The 17,389-nt window shown below is 47.7% G+C and overlaps 1 long non-coding RNA gene across 1 annotated transcript; it reads left to right on the top strand.

Moving 5' to 3' along the window:
• The first annotated feature begins 8 nt into the window (after positions 1-8).
• Positions 9-10,086, top strand: LOC109144047. Its single transcript, XR_002044529.2, has 3 exons — positions 9-107; positions 8,315-8,414; positions 9,939-10,086. It is a non-coding gene; the product is annotated as an uncharacterized LOC109144047 (long non-coding RNA).
• The last annotated feature ends 7,303 nt before the right edge of the window (positions 10,087-17,389 follow it).

Below are 17,389 nucleotides of genomic sequence, written 5' to 3'. Positions count from 1 at the left end.
CACAGCTAGAAACATCATGACACATTGTCCTGCTCCCTCTGGCGAGTCCTAAGTTGAGTTTCAGTGCATCATCTCCCTCTGTCTCACGTCAGTCTGCAGAACAGCAGGTAAGGCAAATTGGTACTGCTCTGAAAGTGCCTTTAGACCGGACTAGTTAAACTATCCTGTAACATATTCATTACAGAAAAATGTGGTAAATTAGATTAAGTAAAGCCAGAAAGCTCTCTTAATTGCTTAGACTTACCGGGAACACAAAACTACTCAGAGTCTCAGAAGAAAGGATTCATTTTCTATATACCTGAACTATTTCAAGTGCTACCTCCCTGCTTACAGAGTCCTGCTGCAACACACACTCTCTGTCCCCATCAGGGCTCTCACACAGCACTTTCTGGGATGCAGTGCTGGAATAAAGGATGTGAGCCATCCCACAGCTCTGGAGCATCTTGCAGTTGAACAATGAGAAATAATTGGCAATATGTATAAAATCACAGAGTTGTTTAGGTTGGAAAAGCCCCCCAGGATCACTGAGTCCAACTATTGGCCCAGCACTGCCAAGACCACCACTGACCCATGTCCCCAGGTGACACATCCACACAGCTTTTAAAGCCCTCCAGGGATGGGGACTCCAACACTGCCCTGGGCAGCTGGGACAGGGCTGGATAATCTTTTCAGGGAAGAAATTTTCCCCAGTATCCACCCTGAGCCTGCCCTGGCCCAGCCTGAGGCCGTTCCCTCTCCTCCTGTCCCTGTTCCCTGCGAGCAGAGCCCGACCCCCCCGGCTGCCCCCTCCTGTCAGGGACTTGTGCAGAGCCACAAGGTCCCCCCTGAGCCTCCTTTGCTCCAGCCTCAGCCCCTTTCCAGCTCCCTCAGCCGCTCCTGGGGCTCCAGCCCCTTCCCAGCTCCGTTCCCTTCCCTGGACACGCTCCAGCCCCTCCATGTCTCTCTTGTCCTGAGGGGCCCAGAGCTGTCCCCAGCACTGGAGGTGCCTCAGCAGTGCCAGCACAGGGGACAGTACAGAACATACAATAACTCCTCAGCCTGTGGTGCTGCCCTGCTCAGACCGTGCCAGTCTCAGCCTCAGTGGGGACCCTGGGGCTGGCAGTTCCCTGACAGTTCCTCCTCTTCCGCGCCCTCCTCGTCTTCCTCCTCTTCCTGCCACCCTTCACCCTCAGCAGCCCCACCCACTTCCACCTCCAGACTGCCACACCCTGTGCCCACTCTGTTCCTCGACACCCTTTCTCACCAGGGCCACCCCCCTTCCTCAGTTTACCCAGCTATGACTGTGCTTACCAACAGGTTATTACCTCTCTGCATTATTACTCCGGGGCAGATCAGCCACTGGCAGTCAGAAGTGCACAGTTGATCCCCTCCCAGACTCCGAAGGGCACCTACTGCAAAGCAGAGCTAAGTTTTTTTATTCACATTTAACATGTAATCCATGGTCTGCCTGAAAACTCAACCGAGAAACAGCTAAGAGGGAGGAAACCATATAACAAACCTAATTTCTATCTCCCTACCCCCTAAAAAAGAGAAGAAAGTCTGTCATTAGATGACATGGTGTTAAAGGAATGCTGTAACGTACAGAAATCCCATGCCATTATATGCACCCCTGAGGGCAGTGTGGATTTCTGTTCCAGCATCTGCCAAGGCACTTCATCTCTGCTCACCAGGCTGGATAGGAAAAACTCAATGCCTCGTACACCATTGACACTGATAGAAAACATTAATTTCACTACTGGCACTCACCTGGCTGGACCATGCATTAAATGGCATTCATCTCACATAAATTTTGACTGAAGGAAGCTAGATTTCTGGTCTAATATTGTTTAGTACTTCCTAGAGGGTTTCTGAGAGGAGAAAAATCCCTTCAGAGTGCAATTCTTTCTCGTGGACACCCATTGCAATGTGGGTGATCCTTTGCTGAGACCCTGCTCACCCCCAGGAGATGCCCAGGGAGCTGGGTGGTCTGGGTGGGACACGGGGTGAGTGATGCAGTGCAGCTCAGACAGGTTTGTTTTGGGGATCGCTGCTTTGGGACCCAAACAATTGCGCCCTGGGAGGTCTGCAGCTGCACAGGGGAGATGGTGCCACTGCCCAGCTGGGAGCAGCTGTTTTCATGGAGTCAGAATGGTTTTGGTTTGAAAGGACCTTGAAGATCATCCCATTCCACCCCCTGCCATGGACCTTGAAAATTATTGCATTCCACCCCCTACTGAGGGTTGGGACATCTTCCACCACACCAAGTTGCTCCAAGCCCCAGTGTCCAGCCTGGCCTTGGACACTGCCAGGGATCCAGGGGCAGCCCCAGCTGCTCTGGGCACCCTGGGCCAGGGCCTGCCCACCCTCACAGACAGCAATTCCTTCCCAAGATCCCATCCAGCCCTGCCCTCTGGCACTGGGAAGCCATTCCCTGGGTCCTGTCCCTCCAGGCCTTGTCCCCAGTCCCTCTGCAGCTCTCCTGGAGCCCCTTTAGGCCCTGCCAGGGGCTCTGAGCTCTCCCTGGAGCCTTCTCTTGTGCAGCTGAACACCCCCAGCTGTCCCAGGCTGGCTGCAGAGCAGAGGGGCTCCAGCCCTGGAGCATCTCGGTGGCCTCCTCTGGACTGGCTGCAGCAGCTCCAGGTCCTTGTGCTGTTGTTCCCCAGGGCTGGGGCAGCTCTGCAGGTGGGGCCTCACCTGAGCGGGGCAGAGGGGCAGAATCCCCCCTCCCCTGCTGCCCCCAGTCTGGGCTGTACCCAACCCATGTTCCTGGCCACGGCTGCCACTGAGTGTCTGCAGGCAACCACAAAGCAGCCATTTCCCTAAAAGAGTGAGTACATGACCCCATTTCATAGAATACAGACAGTGATGTACCATTTTACCACGTAATCCTTCCGAGCTCAGAGCCTCTGGGAGCTGAGGAAATCAACATGTCCTCTTGCAAAGGCCTGTGTCCTATTGCCATCTCCCCCTGTGTGGGTGCAAGTCCCAGGAATCCTGACTCCTTGTCTCCCTGGCAACTCACTTTCTTGTAGTGGCAGAGGTATTGCAAAAGGTCTGCGTTTTTCTTTCTTTCTGGTTCTAGAGTTTTGTTGATAGGAATAGGGGAGGCTGCGAGTTGTAGAGGTTGAAGGGACTCAGCTGTGGAGGGGAGGTGAAGAACAGCTGAAACACAATGACAGTCAATGCTCAAGCACCAGAGAAACCCCAGGAGACCCATTTCCTTCTTTCTCCAAATATGGGTGCCAAAGTTTCCTGCCTGGAAGCAATTTCCTGTGCCTCACCCTCTTGCACATCTGCCTGTTCCCTCTCTACCACCATGTCCATTATTTGTCTGGAGATAAACCTTTCAGTCCCACTCAGGTGGCCTGGTGAGCCATCGTGGTTTTGTGCTGGCAGGCATCAGTGGGAGTCACCAGCCCCGTGTCTGATCTGCAGATGATTACAAAAGCATTTGAAACCCTTTATGCTTCCCCATTGCTTCCTCTTCCCGATTTCTACTTCCCTCTCCTTGAGTTAATTGAGTTTTGCTCACCGAGAGCTGAACTTTCCAAACCAACGCATCCTTAATATTTAAATTGCTGTGCTGCAGGTAGCAGGGAGCTCCATATGGCACTGGGAAACCTACACCTCTCGACCCAGGGCACAACCTGACATGGCAGGTGTAGAGGTGCAGCTGAATACTGTGCCCCAAGGACACAAGAGGGAGGATTGCCCTTGAGAGAAAAATAACTTGCGTCAGCCAGAACACCCAGTGCTTCGGGCTCAGAGCTACAGGGTCATTAATAAACACAGACAGAGAGAGAGACAGAGAGAGGGTCTAGAAAGATCATACATCTGCATTATAACCCGTCATCGTATGCGTTATAACCCTCACACAAACTCTTATATGTGGAATAGTCCCCCAACAGCCTCCTTGGGAAATAAAGTGTTGCCCACTGGAATGAAAACATTCAATAAAAAGGTCATTTTTGTGAACAAGGCTTTGGAAATAGAAAAGTACTTTTCCATCACGAGTACGGAACAGTGAAGAACAGACACAGGGGGCAACAAAAGCCGAATTAAATTCTTTTGGTATGTGCTTGATAATGGTATAGGACCACTTTTGCACTTCTATATGTGCATACCTAAGTGAGGTGTCCCTTCTTTGTAGTTCCACAACATCTCTTCTTGAGCCAGCATTTGTAAAATGATATTTCTATATTTACTTAAGCATCTATTTAAAGAGGAACCCCTCACAATTACTCACCACACAGATAGATGACACTGTTTGGCTGTGTTTATCTAGTTTCTATTAGTGATTGGCAAAAAGTCTATTGTGGCTTCAAAGCAGATATAGATGAATGACCTGATGATCATAAAATAAAATATGATGATCCCTTCTAGGCCTTGTGGAAAATGGCATGTAGAGGGGACATGTATCATTATCTCATCCTGCCACTTTGTGATATAACATAAAATCCAGTCATTCTGGTAAGTTTAGCTCAAAAGAAGATGTACATACGGTGTTGGCAGGCTATGGTGTGGAATAATGACAGCAATTCAGGGGAAGCTGTTAGCTTCAAAGCATAAGTTCATTTGTCACTGCAGGTGAGACATCTTTCTGCAAGTCCTCTGTCAGTGATGACGGACAAAATATGAGCCATCAGAATGTTGAGCTCAAATTTTTAGCTTGCTGTTACCTGCTGGTTCATCCTCTGGGAACTCAAGCACAGGCTGTCCTCTGCTCAGCTTCACTCACCCAGAGCTTGGTCATGGAGTGATGTGGATGACACAGGCAGAGCAGCATCTGGACTGTGATCAAAGGACATATGAAAATTTACTGTTTGCCATCATGTATTTCACTGCCCTGAGTAGCTCTGCTCATGGAGAGCTTGTAGAGAGCCTGGCCTGCCCTTTTTTTGGTTTGGTCATTGGGGCAAACACTCATCAAGTCTGAGTCCAGGTGAATAGATCTCAATTAACACCTTTTCAGCAGATTTGGCCTTCCAGGTGAGGCTGGTTAGGGCAGAAATTGGTGTTATCTATGCTCAGAGGGGTTAGCACACAACTGTACCATGGCACCCAGACACTCTTTGCTCAGGAAATACATCTGGTACTGACTTCCAAACTCTTCCTCGTGTGTAGTTCAAACCCCTCTCCCAACTGGAATGAGCTAGAAGAGCAGGAGGATGTGTCTGTGTTGGCAAAGTTCACACTATTGGAAGGACATTTTTGCTGATACTCATTAGTCCTGCCAGTCAAACCTCAAGCCTGACCAACTGGCCATTTCCTTTTCACTTCCAAGGTGTTGGTCCATGCCCACCCACATGGCTGCTGAGCCATTCATGGAGCAGGAACTCCAAGGAAGAAGTCCTCCAGGATTGTGAGGGTGCTAGCAGTGATGGATCATAAATAACACCAGTCATGATTTTCTCGTGAATTTTCAAAATGCTGTGTGTGAGATGAAGACAGAAGCAGAGGACTGAGTTATCTAGTGGTCATGCTGTAGTCCCGTGCTTTGTGGAATGCTATGCAAACCTAGTAGACACAGTCAAAGCAAGAGTCCAGTGCAATTATTTAAAATGAGATACCAAAATAACCCAAAGTACATTTAATACGCCTGGAAACAAGACTTGCTCCCTAGGTAGGTAGAGCATGCTCAATTTTTACTGATACCAGGGAGAGCTTGAAAGTATCTACAACTTTTGTTGTGGCTAGAACACCTTTGAAGATAGAGGTGTCCCTGTCTGGAGAGTTGGGTTTGGTCTGTGAGACATAAAAAGCACCTTGTTTTCCTCACCGTGGCCTTGCCGGAAGATGAGTGAAGCAAGCAACAAAGGGGAGAGATCCTGGGGAGAAAGTCCAGGGAAGAAAGTGGGGAGACACGTGTCTGCAGCCCAGTTTCAGTCCCAGTGCATGCCTCGTGCATAGGACTTACGGATTTTAACAGAGGAGTAACCAACCAAAACTATTTTCAGATGGTCATCTGTGACTGTAGGATATGCACAACAAACTGACCCTTCCTGCACTTCCTTGTATGGGCGAGCTTGTCTCTTCTGGACAAGATGACCCCAGGAGTATTTTGGCCCCAGACTCCCAGTCTAAACCTCAGGATGTTTTTATTTAAAATTAGGAAATATGCTTCACTGTAAGTATCACACAGGCACTTTTGTTAATTTTTACCCCAGACCTGTGTTTTCTTTCCCCTGAATTGTCATATGCTATAAAAGACACACAACGTATACATATATTAATGCATATACTACTGCTGTCAATCACAATACATCCTTTCCTTATACTCACCAAGAATACACCTGGCAGACCCTGGCTTTGCTGAAGGCTGTCCTTCTCCAGTTGGAACTTATTGACGTTAAACAGTTAGATGCTGGATGAATTTAGTTGTTTTTGATGCCTTTTGATGATGCTGCTGTCTGAAGGTTATCTGCTACAGTGATTTCATAATCCTTTTGAGTCTCTTTCATATCTTCAAAAGGCAGGAAATAGGGTTTTTTAGTGATTCAAGAGCCACTCGTCTGCAGGTAAAGAATTTAACAGCTTGTGGGAGTACTACTTAGTGCCAGCAATAATGTGATTGATCTTTCCTGGAACTGAAAAAATTATTCTTAGAAGTGACATTGTGAAAGGCAAAAATTGAGATATTTTCTTTCACTTGCCTACTAGGAACACTTAATAGAAGAAAATAAATACCTAGTATTGAAAGGTGACCTGTCTCCTTGCATTTCCGTGGCAGAATTCAGTTGTTAACTTTTTGGGGGCTTCAGTGGTTTCATTCGCTTTAAGATTTGGACTAGAAAAGGAACAGCTTGCTCAATGACTTTCCAATTTAGATGTTCTTAGTAGAAAGAGAAACATGTTTAGAGCTAGCTTCATTTTCCTTTTTGGGGACAGGAGGATTTAAGAGCAAAACCCAAATTGCATATACTATTGTGTGACATACGGATCCAGATGGTTAGGCTGGCTTATCTTTATTCCAGGATTTGTATGTACTGAGCCTCAGAACACGATTTTGGCATGTCTCTTGCTATTTTTTCGGTCTGAGCTACCTGATGAGCCCTTCTTGTGTAAGCACTGATAGCTATTCCTCTCGGGCTCCAGGAGCGGTACTGTTTTATCTCAAGGCCATGGTGCTGCCTTCCCATCCCAGCCACAAAAAAATAGGCAGGAAGACAGAATTAAAGTGTTGCAAAATACTCAAATGAACAATATCCTTTGTTTTTACCAAAACATGACTTTGAGCAACCTGGTCTAGAGGAAAGTGCCCCGGCCTGTGGCAGTGGGTTGGAACTAGATGATATTAAGGTCCCTTTCTACCCAAACCAGTCTGGAGCTCATATTTTCACACAGAACACTTGAATAAGTTGCTTGACTGGCTTCTGGTTTCCCAGAGTATAATGCTTTAGACTCTGGAGTTGATTTTGTCTGGCAAATGACTACTCAATGTCCTATCTTCCCACACTTCAGAAAAATAAATAAATACATTTCGTAGGTCAGAAACATCTTTATGGCTAAACATGTCTACATACCATACATGGAATATGGCCTTTCTCTCAAGAAGATATTCATGGACGCAGAAGCTCACTGGGAGGGGGTTTTTGTCCCAGGAGAGCTTCCTAGCACACTGTCCCTGAAGAAAAGGGCTCCTGAAGCCGAGTTTCCTGTGGGTAATCCTCCAGGGAGCTGGGTGACAAATTCGCTGACTTCACAAGCTTCTTTCCAAGCCTCATTTCTCATTTAGTTTCCTAAGAGGAAATGAGACTCCTATTATCTTGGTCTGATGCTCTCATTGGCATGAAAATTATGATGTGAAAATATTTACTAAAGCTTTTCTTCTGCTTAAAACAAATTAAAAAATAAATTGCATGGAATCCCAGAATGGTTCAGGTTGGAACTTAAAGCTCATCCCATCCTACCCCCTGCCATGGGCAGGGACACCTTCCACTGTCCGAGGCTGCTCCCAGCCCCAATGTCCAGCCTGGCCTTGGACACTGCCAGGGATCCAGGGGCAGCCACAGCTACTCTGGGCACCCTGTGCCAGGGCCTGCCCACCCTCACAGACAGCAATTCCTGCCCAATATCCCATCCAGCCCTGCCCTCTGGCACTGGGAAGCCATTCCCTGGGTCCTGTCCCTCCATGCCTTGGCCCCAGTCCCTCTGCAGCTCTCCTGGAGCCCCTTTAGGCCCTGCCAGGGGCTCTGAGCTCTCCCTGGAGCCTTCTCTTGTGCAGCTGAACACCTCCAGCTGTCCCAGGCTGGCTGCAGAGCAGAGGGGCTCCAGCCCTGGAGCATCTCGGTGTCCCTTTATTTCTGTTGTTGTCCTTGCTGGGTTTTTATTTTAGGAAGTGCAGTCTGGATTTGCTCCCACCTCCTGATGTGTCGCAGCTCCTGTCAATAGTTTGGGATGATGCCAGAAGAGACCCCCTAACAGGAGACCTGCAGGTACAACAGTTCCTGGCACAGCTTTTTCTAGCAGTTCTCCACCACCCGCTGGTTTGTACATCGAAGCGTGGGGATTATCTCTGCATATAAATGTTTATTTTAGCAAGTATGGCTAGATGATATTTTTAGCAGTGGTAGTAGTAGTAGTTTCACACAAAAGCCTGTAGTTCATCAGCCTTTTCAGCCATGTATCTTATCTCATAAATGTAAGTGTCTGCCCGGGGTTATTGTACAATGTTGCCTTCATCGCCCAGCACTTAATCTACACGAGATTTATTTACTTTAGTAACTAGAGGAAGCAAATAACCTCTGAGTGTCTCGATTCAAGGAACTCCACTAGTGCTGTGTGACAAAGTTATCACTCTGTTCAGGCACTTTTTATCCTTCTTAAGAAAAAAATAATTTAAAAAAAAACAGAACAAAGCAAACAAAAACCCAAACAAAACAAAACAAAACAAAAAAAAAAAAACCCAAACAAAAAAAAACCCATACAAAAACCAGAACAAAAGCAAAAATGCACAGCCCCGGGCAATGCATTAAGTGAGGCTCTCTGGCCTGACCTGTCCAGGTACCTGGTATGGTGGAGGGCAGTCAGAAAGTAGCAACCAAAACAAAATGTCAAAGTCCTTACGAAAGCACCTTCTTCCAAACCACTAGCATTGCTTGCTTTATATATGGCAAAACTGGAGAGCTGCTCTCTCCTTCAGTGTTTATTTTTGCTGGTATAATTAGCTGATTTTTCAACCAGTAATATTGCTTAGTAGTGACTTCCTTTTAAAAAATTGTTTTAGGCTGTGCAAATCTTCTTGGCTTTGTGTGCATACAATGACTTGAACTGGTAGGACCCCAACGTACTAAGGCAGTGCTGCTAATTAATTCTTGGCTGCAGAAGTCCTGATAAGAGTAAACAAAGAGTGAAATTAGCTCAGGAGAAGACACAGGAATTCGCAGGCAAACCCACATCCTTCCATGATATCATTGGGAATCCGCCCATACTCCACCCATACGCCTGACTGAGCCCTGGCCGAAGGCAAGAGAGATGATTTTTGGGAGGGTGAGCTGTGGATCCTAGAGAGACTCAGTGTAATTTACAGCCTGTAAGGATTTTATTCCCATTAGCTTGGAGAGCAAGATACTTCACGTTTACTCTCACATGGCGAAGCCAAAAGCCTGAGCCCCCACACCCACACTGGTCATCTCTGCACCACCCAGCAAAGCCCCTCCAAGCCCTTGATCCTGTGAGATGGCTGCTGAGATGCACAAAACTTTGGTCCTGTGCTGTTTCAGAGGCTGCTTGTCTGAAAAGCTCTGTGTATGCTCAGGGAGGGGCTGTCAGACTCCTGCTGACAGCAGTGGTGGGCTGGGCAGAGCAGAGGCAGCTGCCTGAAGGGTGCTCAAAATGATGCTCACTGGACATGCTCCCCCAAATCCAGCAGGCCTGATACCATGGGTAACACTTCCCCAGGATGCCTCAGTGCTAAACTGCTGCCAAAACAATGATTTTTTTTTCTTTTTATTTCCAAGGGAAGACTGCAGTGAGGAGATGGTGAGAGCATCACAGTGCTGGCGTGTGTTGCCATGACATTGGAGTAATTGCTGCTGCTTTCTCTGACAGAAATTAATTCTTTCAGAATTAAGTGACCAATTTTGCCAACGCTCAGCTGCAGGAGGAAAGGAATTTTCTGTAATTCAGCAAATAAATACACTTCCTATACACTTCTATATCTACACCTCCGCAACAGCAGCAAAGCATTTTTGCTGTTCCCACTGTTTGCTAACACCTTGCAGTTTGCACTGGGAAATTGTGGGACTGGTGATAGAACACAACACAATGCAATCTTGAAATTTTCCCTAAAGCACAGTAGGAGAGGAGCAGGAGAATATAAAGGTGCAAGGTGGCAAAGCTATGTCTAGGTTGGCTACTTTGAAAAACAAATCCAGTTTCCTCTGGATGGTTTCCTCTGTGGTTTAAGCCACAGCTCTTTGACTCAGCGGACACCATGGATGTTCAGATTTGCCATTTTCCACAACGTTCTTGACCACAGTCTTGTCAGAGCCACCTAAGTACCAACCTGCAGGGCCCACGTTCTGTTTGCTCACATGTTTCATCTCAGCAAGAACTGTTACATAAAAACCTTGTACAGGTAATCCAAGGTAAAAAGCAATTAGCTAAAACCCAGGATCAGGTAAAACTATACAATAATAAGGAGATGGAGTGAGCCCTGGCTTAGTGAGCACTGGGAAACTTGAGTGGGTTTAATAAGCCCCCTGAAGCCTGGCTGTCTACTGCAGGTCATGGTGTTCCTGTGCCTGCCATACCCAAGGTAGGATGAGATGTTTCCCGACAGTTCCTGACAGGCAGGAGATTACCGATCTGCTGACGGAAGAGTTCTGCCCAAATCCTCCTGTTTAGAAGGGGTCCCATTCAGGATCTGGCAGGTTTTGCCCATCTCCCCTCTTGGATCCCCTGCATATGAAAAAAATCTCTGTGGTAACTAAGGCTAAAAGGACTCCTCACCCAGGAGCTTTGCTATATAAAAAATAGCAGCAGCACCTCAGATTTCCTAATTGTTTTACATTTATTTTGGAGTTTGACATTAAAGGGGAGAAGGGAATATATAGGGAATATACAGTTTTCCTACCCATCTTGTAGATACTGAGGTTAAAGAGATTTAACTTGCAGGAAGACCACCCAGCCAGCCTGTGGGGGAGCTGGCAGATGAACAAAGCCCTCTTGATTTATTAGCAAGCATCCATCCTAGAAGATGTTGATCCTTCCTCCAGAGAAGGGAATGGACCTTTAATAGCACAGTTAATTAGGGATTTGTTTTATTTTTTTTTTTAATTTTTTTATTTTAACCAGGTCATACAGCACCCCAAAGAAGTTTCATATTTTTCATTTCAGCACCTGGTGGAGGATGTTGGAAAATCCTGCTGGCCTTTGGTGGCCCCAGATGCCCCAGGGCTTCTGTTCTGCCTCCAGCACTTTCCCCTGCCACGCACTGAGCAGCCTTCCCGTGTGAAACAGGGAGTCGTTTTGCTGAGCCATGTTTTAAAACAAGGTTTGGATGAACATCTTGAATGTTTCCTTGAAATCCCCCCCACCTCCGAGTCATCAGAATGACTTTGGAAAGCAACCAGAGCAAACAATCCCCATCCTCTCAGAGAAGTGGCAGCCCCGGCTCCCTGCTGGGTGGCATCAGCCCCTCATGCCTCCGCCCTGTTTCCGGACACAAGCCCTTGTCCATTTGCCAAATCCAGAACTGGGTTATTGTTTCCATTGCTGCATCTCTGGAGTTCACTTGTTTTCCTGGAAACCTGTCCTAGATGTGTGAGGTTCCTGAATGTCTTTGGATGATGGCAGCTCTCTGTGAAACACAGCTGGGAATTGTGCTCCATGCGCTCCAGTGAGAAAATCCCAACAATACGGACTCTTCCACTAGGGCTGGAGCCCCTCTGCTCTGCAGCCAGCCTGGGACAGCTGGGGGTGTTCAGCTGCACAAGAGAAGGCTCCAGGGAGAGCTCAGAGTCCCTGGCAGGGCCTAAAGGGGCTCCAGGAGAGCTGCAGAGGGACTGGGGCCAAGGCATGGAGGGCCAGGACCCAGGGAATGGCTTCCCAGTGCCAGAGGGCAGGGCTGGATGGGATCTTGGGAAGGAATTGCTGTCTGTGAGAGTGGGCAGGCCCTGGCCCAGGGTGCCCAGAGCAGCTGTGGCTGCCCCTGGATCCCTGGCAGTGTCCAAGGCCAGGTTGGATGGGGCTTGGAGCAGCCTCGGACAGTGGAAGGTGTCCCTGCCCATGGCAGGGGATTGGAACGGGATGAGCTTTAAGGTCCTTTCCCACCTAAATAATTCTATGATTCCATAATTATGTGATATACTCATGTGTTTAACCCTCCTTCCTAAGACAAAAGCTGGGTGGCTTCCCAGCATCTCAGGAAACTCCAGAATAAGGAGGGGTACTCCACAGGAACCACAGACAAGGAGAAAATAGGGACTGGTGGCCTGAACAGCCTCTGCTGTTCAGAGTGGCTTGAGCAGTGCACCTCTCTGCTTTACTGGAGAACGCATTGTAAAGGCACTGTTCAGCTTTTTATACAACACAAGCACCAGCACATGAGAGCAGCAGACAGAGCACTAAAATGGAACTCATAACCAGACACCAAAACATTATATACAACTTCTTCTTTTCTAAGAATGGCTGGCAAATACATTCAGGCCAACCACTGTGTGTTCCTAAAACTTGCAAAGCCTTTTCCAAGTATAAAATTTGTGACTTAAGAGCAAGAGTAGGATCTTGATATTTGGTTCATACTGGATAATCTGTAAATGACAGGTTAGAATTGCCATTGAGCTGGAATTCTGACTATTGTCAGAAACAATTTGCCCTTAACCTATGAATTAGCTTCTGAGTCAGCTCAGCATGTAAAGAAGCAGAAAGGATCTATTGGTGACTATATGCAATTGAACAAAACTACCTGTGCTAAAACCACTGAGTCCAGTTTTTTGGGGTAACATTTTGCGCACCCACAAATCCACCTGATCTCCTTCCAGTCCATGGGGGGGCAGGTGGGATGTGCCAAAAGTGAGTGCAGGAAAGGTGAATACATGATTCACCCTTTCCTGTTTCATACAGCAGCCAATCCGTCTGGCGATCTTTATTGACTTGGCACCAGCCTTTTCTTTAATGGATTTCTGGAGTTTTGCTCTCAGTTTTTTGTGTTCTGAGCTGTTCCCTGGTGCTTGCAGAGCCCCAGCTCCCGTTGGTGCGAGTGGTCTCTGCTCTGTGGGCCTCAGGAAGTCCTGGCTTGGGCCAAGGTTTGCAGCTCTTGGCCATTATGCTGCATTTGATACATTAGCATATAAGTATGAACAAGCTGAGCATCAATATATATATATTTTTTTTTTTTCTTAAGATAAGTCTCCACCTATCCCATGAAATGCCTCCAATGTAAAAGCAAGCTTACAGGAAGGGCCAGTGCATTACTCCTGTGGCTGCTGAGAAACTGGAGTCCTTTTTTCAAGCTGATTTCCAGGTAACAGGATAGTATCTGATGTAAGGCCTCCCATGGCTGCTTGTGAAGTGAAATTATTTTGCTTTGCACAGTGAAAAATCACCTGACCGTCCCTGACATGACAGTATTTTCTGTCCTGATCCAAAAGGCAGATGGGAAATACTTTCAAAATTGAATGCCAGGGAATAAAGCACATGGCAGGGCTTGGTTTTAAGGGGAAGCTGACTGGTACAACACATACAGTAATTTTTATTATTATGGCATAATTCCTCCATCTTTCAGCATGTGAGTGATTTTACTGTGCCTGCAAAGAAGACAAGGATGTCCCTGTTGTCCACATCTGGCTGGCTGTGGTTAAGCAGTGAAGACAGAGACTCCTTAACCCATGAAAATTCACACTACTGGCCCCAGTCCCTGTACCGTGTATGTTCAGAAACGCCAGTACACACCCCTGCCTGTGGCTTGTAGCGTTTTGAAGGTTAGCAAAATCAGTTTTTAAAGGGACTCCCAGTGTCCTGAAGGTGTCCCTGCTCCTTGCAGGAGGGCTGGACTGCATGCCCTTTAAAGGTCCCTTCCAACCCAAGCCATTCCCTGGTTCCACGATTTCAGTGCGTTCCTGTTTTTCCCTCACTGGTTGGGTTTGCAAAGGTCAGTAAAACCACTACGTAAAGAACAACGTGTAACTCTGGTAACCCACAGCAAACTCCTCCTCCTGGTGCTCTGCAGAGCCCACCTCCCCCCTTTTCCTCCCTCCATCCATCTCCACCAAGTGTGCACCGAGTCTGACACAGCCACCAAGGGACCAGAGGAGCCGGTTCAGTGGTTTACTGCGGGGCTTGGCTGGGCCTGGGCCCCTGGACATCAAGCTGGAATGTGTGCCCTTCACCCCTGCCCCAGGGCACCATCTCCTGGCATGAACTTTCAACGAGAAAGTTGCTAACTCCACCTGATGGTACACGCTGGGGTGGAGATCATGTCTGGGTGTCCTGCTGAGCCACAGACCAGAATATGAGTTATGTTTAATTAGCATTTACTCATCAGTGCCTCAGGTACTCCTCTGGCCTCAGACCCTGCTGTGGGCAGCAAGAGCTGCAGAACCCTTTGAAGGGCCTGGCTGCCCTTAGACAGCCGTAGCAGGGACTCATCCAAGGTGAGGATCCCCAGGAGGGACTCATCCAAGGTGACAGGAGTCACAGCAGCATCATCCCAGCATTAATGGGGGCCTGGTTTTGAAACACAGGCTCCAGGTGGAGATGGACTGATTCGCCCTGGGAAGGGAGCAGTGGTGGAAGCTTGCAGAGGATGCAGCCTGCTTCATTTCCACACAGAATATAAACCCCTTGTCACTGGCTAAGGAGACCTTGCAGGGGAACAGCTCCTCTGATGCTGGAGCACCCTTGCAGACCTTTCAAACACAGTATCACTTAAACCCAGCAGTTTTCCTTGTTCATATATCACAGAATCCCAGAATGGTTTGGGCTGGAAGGAGCCTTAAACCTCATCCAGTGCCACCCCCTGCCATGGCCAGGGGCACCTTCCACTATACCCCAATGTCCAATATAGCCACTATACCCCAATGTCCCAATATAGCCCCAATGTCCAACCTGGCCTTGGACACTCCCAGGGATCCAGGGGCAGCCACAGCTGATCTGGGCAAACTGGGCCTGGGCCTCTTCCCTCCCACCCAGGGAACAATTTCCTCCCATTATCTACTCTAAACCTACTTTCTGCCAGCGGGAAACCATTTCCCCTTGTCCTGTCACTCCAGGCCCTTGAAAATTGTCTCTCTCCATGTTTTTGTCAGCTCCTTCAGGCACTGGAAGGCCACCATTAGGTCACCTTGGAGCTTCCCCACTCCAGGCTGAACAATCCCAATTCTCTCAGCCATTCCTGATACCAGAGCTGCTCCATCCCTCTGATCAACTTGATGCCTCCTCTGGACTCTCTCCAGCAGCTCCACATCCTTCCTGTGCTGGGAGCCCCAGGCTGGAGGCAGCTCTGCGGGTGAGGTCTGCCCTGAGCAGGGCAGAGAGGCAGAATCCCCTCAGAGCACATGGACAGGTGGATGGGGTCAGCCCAATCCCTCCCCCGGAGGCTTTGGGTTCGAAGGCAACACAAGTTCAGCAGCCCTGTTCCCCACCAACTGGTTTGAATAAGTTATGGGCTGAAAACCTGGAACATTTGTTCTGGTGAATATTAACGCCGATCCCTGGGTGCTGATGTTTATCTGAGCAGACCGTTTAAATAATTGGAAGGTACATGCATGAGTTCAAAGCCATCAGCTAAGCTGCTGCCTTCCCCTGCCCTTATCCCTGTGCATGTCAGGCGAGGCAAGCTCCGTCAGCCTGATGTTTTGTGTTTCAAACAGCTTCAAAGGCCTCTGCGAATGCATACAAGGTGCCTGCCCGCACAAAACACCCCTGCCTGCACAAAAATGAGCAGGAAAGAATTGTATAAAGCTGGTTTCTTTTCTTTTTCTTTCCTTTTTTTCTTTTTTTTTTTTTTATTGCCCTTTCCTTAACAAGCACTGATGGGCCGCATGCAAATCTTGCCTTCCCTTTTTACTCCCTACAGCCATGTGGTTGTTGCAACCATACTGATAATTTAAACATCTCGCACTTCAGGCAGGACCCTAGTGGCAAAAAAATTAATATTTTAATTAAAGTGGTTCAGACAGGGTCTCTCTCCCTCGCTCCTCAGATGCTGGTTTTACAAAGGACATTTGTTTACAAGGCTCAGCTGGATTTTTCTTAAGAAGTTCCCTAAGCATTTCAGTTGCCATCTGTGCACCTTTGTTGTTCAAGTGCATTAGCAGAACTTCCCCAGTTCCATCTAAATTGATACATTCATCCAGTCCCCACTTGATATCACCACAGAGCAGCTGTTTGTGGAGTTGTTTAATCTCCATTAGGACACTGTGGTTAAAAGCCAAGATTGCATTCATATGAAAACACGGCACAAGCAGGATGCTCTGCCTCTGCGGGTCCTTCCAGGCCAGGGGTGTCTGAGGCTGTTCAGAGCTGGGTATTTAACATTTCCATGAAAACCAGGCTGGCTGCATGTCTCCCTGGAAACCTCGCGCTGCCTAAGAGGACAGTCTGCTTTCCCTGGTGTTTTGCACCCACAGGTTGTTTTTTTCCTCCCCACACAAAATTGATTTTGGAGGATGCAGAGATCACTGTGGTGGGGCAGAAGCCGGGAATCAGACTGGTGTTTATTCAAGGAAATGTGTTCTGTGAAAGCCTTTCTCTTAATCACCTAAAGTGCTTCTGAAGGGATCTGTGTTGCACCTTGTTTTGTCTGCAGGCAACGAGACATGGACAGTCAGGCTCTCTTTCAATTACATCTGACAGAGAAATGGAATCTAGATTATTTTTAAATCTCCTTATTCCCCTTCTACATCTTCCAATCCATCTTTCTCAGTGACAGCTGGGGTGAAATGCCCGTCGCGGAAGTTCCTCCCAAAGGTTAATTACAGGGAAGAGAAATTATTTTCTGTAACATTTATAGAAGAAAAAATAAGAACTACTTTTCTTATTCGTTCCTTGATAATTTTTCATCAAACAAATCAACCAGACCAGAAGTATCAAGCTTGCTCGGTCTAAGTGTCTCAGTCCTCTCCCCAAGTGCAATACTGTTGGGATCACAGCCAGGAATCACTCTTTTAAGCAACCTGGTGCTTTGGGAGAACAGTTTCTCCTTGTAACACAGCTGGGTTTGTCTTTGTGCTCTGGCCCTACTGAAGACAACAGCATTTTTATCATCAGCCTCGAAGGATTCATTGATCTCAAAGGATTCAGGCTTCCAGCTCCTGTATTTCGATCCACATTAGGCTTTGGCTGGGCTGTTCCTAACAGACCTTCCATTTACGGAACTCAGTTTCAGCCACCAACTACAACTGTCTCCGCTTGATAAAGTCCATCCTTCCCAAGCCATGTGTCCCATGAGGAAAGGGCAAGGATG

The sequence above is a fragment of the Corvus cornix genome, chromosome Z (assembly GCF_000738735.6).
Source record: "Corvus cornix cornix isolate S_Up_H32 chromosome Z, ASM73873v5, whole genome shotgun sequence".
Lineage (NCBI taxonomy): Eukaryota > Metazoa > Chordata > Aves > Passeriformes > Corvidae > Corvus > Corvus cornix.
This window is presented reverse-complemented; position numbering and strand designations above follow the sequence as displayed.